Raw genomic sequence first — 9,092 nt, 5'->3', positions numbered from 1 at the left:
CATGTGAGCGTGCACACAGTCACAGTCAATCAAACAATCAGGGTTAATCAAGCTCCCATGATTCCAACCCCCCCCCCCCCTTCACTTGCTGTAGTCGTTGAGTGTCCTCCTCTTGTGCTCTACCATTTTCATGAGGCTTTGCGCTTTAAACAATTAGCTGCTTCTCTTACTTTTCTCATACATCGTCAACTTACCCCCCTCGGTTACATTTGCTACGCACGTCTCGTAAAGCAGTTTACTGCAAGTGTGGCTAATTTATCCCTTGAAACTCTGAGTATATTTAGCACAATGGGTTCTTGTTTTCTGAAAGTTGTGTGGACAAAAGAAGGATTCTCATTTCTAGCTGGCAACCGTCAACTTTATTGGATGATATTGCCACTACGAGCTAATTACGTTAACAATAGCATCATAAATTGGATGAAAATGGTGGTTCACTTTTATTGGACACTGTGGCCCTTGCTACATATCTAATCCAGCTAAAACACTTATGCTAAAGCAGCAATTGTTCCAGACAAAAATAATTGGCATCCTCGTATGATAATATGCTGGTTAGTCCGAGCATTATACAAAGGATAAGGAAATGTGAGACCATTTCCTGATATCGTTAGCTTGTTTTTCGGCTTAGATTACATAATCGGACATTTAACCTATTACTGCACGAAAGAATACGATAAGAAACCACTAGCCATAGAAGTAATGCCAGGATAAACTGGCCAGTGTTTCACTCCCTTAAAGGGAAGCCAAATCTTCTTGATCGGCCCCTGGTGGCCGGCTCCAGTATAGTTCATGACCAAATTGTCAGGAGGAAAAGTTCAGTAAATGTTGACAGATCATTGCAATATTCCAGGATATTGTTGAGTGTTGCTAAATTATTATCAGAGGATGCCTTCCTTCCTTTTAAGTTTTGCCAGCTGACAGAACATGACATTAAAGTGTGGACCTACAGGGGGCAAAAAGATACAGGCCGCACCTTATGGTCATTTTCCTCCCTCCGTTCTATATCTAACCCCCCCCCATCCCGGCTTGTAGAGTGGCTGTGCTGTTATATGGGCCGTGTGCTTGGCCCAACATTGGATCCATTGTGAATCAATGGGGTGTGAGTAACAAGCATGGGCTTTCTGTGGGACACAGCTGAGCATTAAGTGATGATCTGCAGTAAACAAAGGATCAGAGTGTGTGAAGGACAAACTGTGCAGGAGTGGAGCGATCACAACATACAGTGGGCAGGTCGAAGACGAGAGGATTACACACAGAAACCACTCTTCATCAACATCTTCTTATTGAGGAATGCGTTGTTGGCGCTTTTTGATTTAACCCGTGTCAAACGGATAGCATTGACAAATTGCATTATTTAGCTTATCCAGGGCTCAGATTTAAATTAAATTCAGAGAGGCTGTAGGTTGTCAGGCAGTCTGAACCAGCATGTGTTTTGGTGTTTTCTGCCCCCACTGCCTAAGTCAACAGAAATCGGGGCCAGTAAGTCAATGAATAGTGTCTTTATTCCACTTGGATTGGCTGCAGCATCGACTCGAAATATGTCTCCTAGGTGGTCTCGGTTTGAGCTCAGACGGGAGCAGAAGTGAATTACTCACTGAAACCTTGTCCTTTTATTAAAAAATGACAAGATTAGCTATGCATAAAACTTGTTTCGGGTTGCCTCGGAAAAAAAAACAGATTTGGAGGGAGCTCAGTAACAACATTAGGAGGCTGTGATGCGATTACCAGACTCTTGGTCGGAGCATAAATGTGACTTTAAAAAAGCAGCAGACGTATGATTGTGACACTTCTTGGTCACAATCGGTTTAAGTGGCGGAGGTGTCGGAGCTGTAAGGCACTTAATCAGACATGATGTATGGTTTTCTGGTGGAATGGGAGCTGGTTGGCAGGAAATGCACATCCATCAAACCACCAGCCAACCCATTTAGGGTCCGACAGAACACTTTAAACGGTGCATAATTTGATTGACTTTTGCAATAGGAGTGTTTCCAAACCAAATTTGGAATGATGGCATTTAAGTAGCCCTCCTTTGTTTTTCTGCATTTGGACAGTTGAAGGTCATTTAAAAATTAGTCCATTTAAAGCCGCACTGCTGGTTGAGATATAAATCTTACTGTTAATTATAATGCATCAAATTTCCGTCCTGGTCAATTACTGCTCAATTACTGTAATAACGGCAGTAAACAAAGATTGAGGCGCTACTACTGATGCTAACTGATGTTTCTCTCTCCAGTGCAAACCATAGGCCGTGTATAAAGATGGACGACATGACAGCTCCCCAAACGTGAAGCCAAAGCGTCTCCACCTGCTGGCCGGCTGCAGTATAGACGTGAAACCCCACCTCCTCCATGTTAATTGATGGGACATGGACCAAACTAAAAAGTCAAATACACATTTCCTGTGGCTGCTTTGCAATAAAAAGCTATCTATATATACTGTTTTTTGTCATTAGTAGTAATTAATACATCCCAGACACAGAGAGTAGTAAACCATCAGGCTGATAAATAATTCATAAAAAAATGTACTTGTGCTGAATTACATGCGTGTGTTGTTTTCTTGTGAATCCCTTGTGCTTATAGACAAACTGAAAGTAGTGCAGTAATGATGCATCTCGCCAAAACTGATATATAATATACAGAGAGATAATTACTGCATAAAAATAAATTAATTGCTATCATAGAATAAAAGGCTAACCATAACTAGTAAAATATAAAACTGTATTGTAATAATGTTTTAATATAACTTAAAGTGCATTACTTTCAGAACCATTTCATTACTTTTAAATTAAAAACCAATAAGAACTCCAGTGTTTTCTTCAGTGTTGGAGAAAAACCTTTAAATCTCTTCTTCTTCTGTGAACTGTGGACGGGAAAACAGGAAAGTGCGACCTCCGTAATTTCTGTCATTTCTGTTCTGCTCCAAATCATTTCAGAACCGTTTAACGTTAACACACGTGACCTTGTGAGTGTCTTTGTTTTGGTTGTGGTGGACTGAGGTCAGGTCTGTGTCGTGTCCCAGGGCTAATAGCGGGCTAAATGAGCCGGGTGAGTTGCAATGAGGCCAAGAGTCCTTCCAAAGAGCTGATTAATTAGCACGCCCGCTCTTTCACAATGCAATTTATGCAATTAATAAATCTGTTGAGACGAATCAGATTATGTTTCCCCCCCCTCCTTGGTTGGGCTGTCAAGTTCGATGCAGTGTTCAAACGGTTGAGTCAAGCCTGTAGGTCTGGTGTGTCGCCACCGGTTCTCCTGAGGACGGGTGACCTTTGACCCTGTGGTAGCCTTGAGGTTACCACGCGTTGACCCCAGCAGTTACAAGGGTGCATTCCCACTGAGAGGGTTGAAGGCCTGCAATCCCCCAAGGCCACATACACAAACATATGCGCGCACATTCACGAGCAACACATGCGGCCACATTTTAAATACCTGCCGAGCTCCGCAGCTGCTGAGTCGGCAAAAACAAAACTGCCTCGTTTCAATAATCAAGTTTGACTTTGAAGGTTTTTCTTTTTTTTTTCCTGTGAACATTAAATATCCCCCAGAGTCACAAAGTCTGGCATGGCTTTATTAATTAGCGCAATGAGCAGCAAGTGATTTACAACCAGTCTTTGGTGTCAGAGTTTAGAGTTGTGGAAATAGGTATCATTAGTGTGCGAGACGCTCTAAGTAGTGGCCATATACACATAATGAAAGCTTTCATTAGGTATCAGGGAGTGTTGGTTGTGCAAGTTGTGTGTCAGTGTGCGTGTCCCTCCGTGTTGTGGCAGTGTGACACACACCAGAGAATGCGTGCATTCCTTTGTTCGTTTCTCTCTAACATCAGGGTCCCTTTATTTGGCAACAAGCAACAGGTTTCATCAAACCATGGCGACGTGCACACAGTTCTCTCTCTCTCTTTCCCTCCATCTTATCATCTCACTGGATCGTCCTGTCCCAGTATCGCCTTCACCCACCAAACCTCCACTTTGGCAGGTCAAAGTGAAACCACTGTATCACAAGGCGCCCGTCTGCCTCACCCCACATCACCTGTCCGCTCATGTACAAGTATTTACATTTTGTTATAGACTCAAACTGCCGTCAACTGATTTATGGTTACAGATTCACAATACTTTGTGCAGCAGGTTGATGATTTTTAAAGACTTTACAGGTAGCCTGGGGAAGTTCACTGTTACTTTCATACTACTTTCAGATCATTTAAATATCACCTGAGTTGGAATTTTCCTATTAATTGCAAATAGTATATAAACAAATAAACCAGAGACAGCACATTTTTCTACGTTGCTAATACCTGAAATCTAATTGGAATCTTTACAATCAACTGCCTTTGCCAATATATCAGATTTAGCGTAGTTCTCTCTGGAGCCAAAAGATGTTAGTCTGTACCACTTTTTTTCACATTTGCAGTAGTATTGCAGTACTAGTTACTCCCCAAAATCTGTTATCGCAGTTTAAAATTCAAAGGGACTAAATCCCAGGCGACTTCGTGGAGGCCATTTTCAGTCTTGCCATGGTCTAGAACAAATATCTCGAAGCTATTGGATGTATTGCCATGAGGACATTTTGTGCAAACATTCATGATCCCCCGAGGACCAATATTTTAAAGTTTACTGATCCCCTGACATTATTTTATGTCATGTTATACATTAACATGAATTACTTTTGTTAGAGTAGTACCACCTCCTTCAATCAACACATCTCATTTACGTTTCATATTTTTTTTTACAGGCCACCTGCCTCCTGACTGAAAGTACACCTTCTCATGACACCTCCTTTGTAAGATGTGAATTTATTCAGCACCATCGCACAGACATGTTGGTATCAGTGCTGCTGTCGCTGCCTGTGGATCAAACTACATGACAAGATTAAAAAAACTCTCAAACGCCCACTGCGCCAATGCAAAGCAGCCAAATAACTACAGACAACAGCAGTTCATCATTAACACTGCAAGTCTCTCCGGGTGTGTGTGTGTGTGTAGACAGTGGGATCTGTAACCTTATGTAACGTGTGGAGCTATATCCTGTAGGTTTGTCATCTGTTGGTAAATTAATCATTAAGTCCTGTTGCTGCACTGAACCATCACTGGCCTCCTTTTTTTTCAAGCTGTGCTTCAAGCTGCTTCTTTTGGATAATACTAAAGCCTGGGTTTAGGTTTAAAAAGGAGGTATGGACATATTAGATGATTATTTTTATCCACCATTTCGTCTTGCTGACTGTATTTTGAATGATTACTCTGACTATTAAGGCTACATCTATAACAATACGTTTAAATCCATCAACTCTGTCACAGATACGCCTGGCGTCCACACTACTCTGGAGTTTTAGTGCCACTAAAATGGACAAGTTTGGCCTAATTTTAGTTTGAAAACTCCAGGGCAGCATTTTACTCTGGATGGGCAGGAAGAGATGTTTGGAAACGTAGACACTCACTTGCTGATTGGGTTTTTATGGTCACAACGCAGCCTGTGCTACAGTTACACGACATCTAAAACGTAGTCGTACGGATGTAGCCTACAATGCTACTGCCCTGATTTTACTGTATTTTGCACTCACTGTGAGCCAAACTTTTCACCAACTCTCAAGGGAAACAACCAAAATTAGACATAAAAGATGCCGGGGATTGACTCGCGTTTGGGACAAAATTAAGAGTAATCCACAGGGGCATCTTCTGATGGCTTCAGTCCTCAGGGACTCATTGATCCCAGCAGCAGGCTTTATCTCAATTCCTGTCTTCCCTGCTGCTGCATGCAGATGGTTGTGCTCCTTAAAAAAGCACCGTTATCAGAGAGGAAGATTTGAGCTGAGGTAAAAATATATTCTTCTTCTTCCTTCTCTCTCCGTCACAGCACACACACACACACACACACAGACTCCGTGGGAGTTGGCTTGCGTGTCGGCTCGATACGCGTGGTGCCAAGGCAGCAGCCTGGTGCAGCAGCGACTGTGAGTCATAGCTCGCAAGAACACAGCAAGGAGCCATGGCACCCAGTCATTAACAACACACACGTATGCATGTACGCACACACGCCACAGGGGTTCCGGGCAGAAGGAAGACACCAGGTGCCGGGCAGATGCAGACGTTTCGCAGATTCAAGTTAGAATCAGTATGGATGAGTTCGGCCTGTCTCTGTCTTTTTGTGGGTTTGTATATTCCCTCTCTTTACTCTGTGCGTATTCATTTCTTCTTCATCCAAATCCAGTGAAAACAAACAAATACCCTTTGCAGGGGACGGCATTAAGAATCTTCGTGATCGCTTTGTTTACTTAAAAGGTGAAGATGCTCTGTGCTTGGTTGCAGAAATCTATGGTGGTGTGCGTCACACGTAAAAATGCCCACGTCACCATTCATAGATTGCATTAAAAGCCCCTATTAATGATCAACAGACATGATAAGATGGAATAATTGATGATTGTTCTCCAGTACTCGGGCAGCCTGTAAAATGTGAGCTGTGGTTAAGCAGAGCACGACACAACCCTGGTGGCTAAATGCCTCATTGGACTCTAATGTAGCATGAGGAGCTGCAGCACCATTCACACTTAGAGGAGGTGGACTTATCGCAAATGAAGAACCTCTGCACCAAATCAGATAATCAGACGTTTTCACTTGGAATCGACGCTCTTATTTTGAAGATCAAGTTGAGGACGTTGCTTAATTTGTTTTAATATTTTTGATATTGATTGTGGATCAAAGGAGATTGTCCTTCGACGTGGTCCACGTTTTGAAAAATACAATTGGCAAAGGCAGAGCAAGCAGGAGGCAGCACATGACACACACTGCGGAAATATCACGTTTTTGTCATCGACAATGACATCGGCCCTTATTTTCTGCCCACAGATTTACTGTATGCATCCTCCCAATTGTCGCTAAAGTCGCGTATTCACACAGTTTCGCAGTTTTAAATCCCTGTAATGAATGTGTTTGCAGTGTCCACAGATCAAATTCAAAACGATTTCAGATTCTGACAGTGAAATGAACCACCAATATGCAGAGTCATAATAATAAGTATTTGATGGTTTTATCTTCCTTGTGCTGCAGAGACGAGGTCGTAAACAACACGAGGGTTCCCAGAGGTGGCATCATCACTTGCACATAATTTGAGTGGGAATGCGCTGTGGGACTGTGGGTGAATGAAATCTGTATTTTCTAACAGATTGTTCCCTCTCTCTCCAGCTCTCTTGCTCTCTTTCTTGTACACGCACGCACGCACGCACGCACGCACACACACACACACCTGAGCCCACCGGTGAGTGTATTATTCTATCCCTAGCAGCACCAGCCCCAGGAGAGCTCGGGCAGGTATAGCGTTACATCACTGACACACTTTACCATTAGCAACAGCTCATTAGAGTAAACCGGCGCCGCTCTGTCCACTAATCACTGTTGGAGAAGTTACTAGACTGAAAGTTGAGCTGCCAGTGTTGTTGACTTGTGAAACTGTGCTAAGATCATGAAAACACTCATGTTAAGTGTTTTCTGTTGAGGAAACCAGAGAAAAGACGACAATAGATCCGCATATTGCACATCTGAATTCAACTTAAACATTTCATTGATACATCCTTAACAAAAGAAATCAAAGGAGAGAGAGTAGACATCGAATTGTTGTCTGAGAAATCAACAGAAATGTTGGAAAACACATCCACCCCCTGGTCCAGATCTGCACCAAATTTTTGAAGTTTCTTTTGTGGGTCATGCTCCATCTTTCTACAAAATTTCAAGGAAATCGGTTGAGTACATTTTGCATAATCCTGCTAAAGCATAACCTCCTTGGTGGAGGAGAATGTGATTGTGTGTCAGGCTTTGCACTCTAAGACACTTGTTCAATCAAATGTCACTAAATACAATAAACTTATATAAAGTTGTACACTGGGCTCACAAGACTCGTGCTCGACTGCAGTGCACTGAATTTATACAGTAAAGTGACGTTTAATTCAAATAAAATGTGTCTATATGGAATAAAACTGCAGACTTGAGTTCTTGGCACAAAACAGCCAGTATCTTTCACACTTGGCTACAATGTAGGTACAGTGTGTAGAATTTAATAAAGTTGGCAGGTGCAGGCAAACAAACAGCAAAAGTGTAGCAGGAGGTAACTCAGGTGTGTTAACAGACAAACAGAGAAGAGTGAAGAGAACAGAGGCTATATACACACAGAGGGAGGCTGGGTAATTGAACTCAGGTGCGACACATGAGGAAGGTGCCGACGATCACAGGAGCAGGAGGAAAAACTCTGCAAGAGAAACACAAGGAAAGAATCTGCAAAGTACAACAGGAACTACAGATGCAAATAGATATAAATCCCCAAAAATGTAAGATTACAAGATCAAACTGAACATCAAAATTCCACCAATTCAACAAAAAGTCAGACACAAAGTTTCATAAAAATATACAAAAAGAGTCAAAACAAGATCGATCAAAAGTTCAAATACTAAACACAGCACATAAAAAAACCACGATGGAAAATACGAGTGCACAACTGTAAAAAAAAAAAAAAATCACAAAACACAAAACACATGGACAGTTCATCCATCCAATCAGTGATGAGCCTTGTTGAGCAGGTTCCAAGGTTTTCTGTGGGAGGTTAATGTTGTTGTGATTTGTTATTGTGTTGTGATTTGTAGTTCTGTCTTCATATTTGTTGTTGTGTATCATGATTTGCTGTTGTGATTTGTTGCCGTGTGTGTTTTCGTATTTACTGTTGGGTCGTGTGATTTGTTGTTGTTGTGTTTTGTTGTTTGTCGTGTTTTGTTATTTGCTTTTGTGTTTTGCACTTCAGGGCCAATCGAATCAAATTACCAGACAATTTAAAGTACTGACATATTTATACCTCTTCAGGATAGTGTATAAGTATCTATAAATACATGGAATATATGGACATTGGTCTCTGCACAGCTGCTGAATAAATGAAAACAGTGTTTGAACATGGAATGTGTATTTATACAGTTTATATATATAAAATAAATGTATAGTATTCTATAAGTCATATATTTTTGCACCATCCTGGTGACTCTCTGCCAAGAGTTCCAGCATTTGCTTTGCTTTAATCCGTTATTTGTTGATGTGTCCCTCCATTGGTCTCCAATGCAAAACAAATCCTT

This window comes from Hippoglossus hippoglossus, chromosome 23 (genome assembly GCF_009819705.1).
Source record: "Hippoglossus hippoglossus isolate fHipHip1 chromosome 23, fHipHip1.pri, whole genome shotgun sequence".
In the NCBI taxonomy this organism is placed as follows: Eukaryota; Metazoa; Chordata; class Actinopteri; order Pleuronectiformes; family Pleuronectidae; genus Hippoglossus; species Hippoglossus hippoglossus.
Note: the sequence above shows the minus strand (reverse complement) of the source record.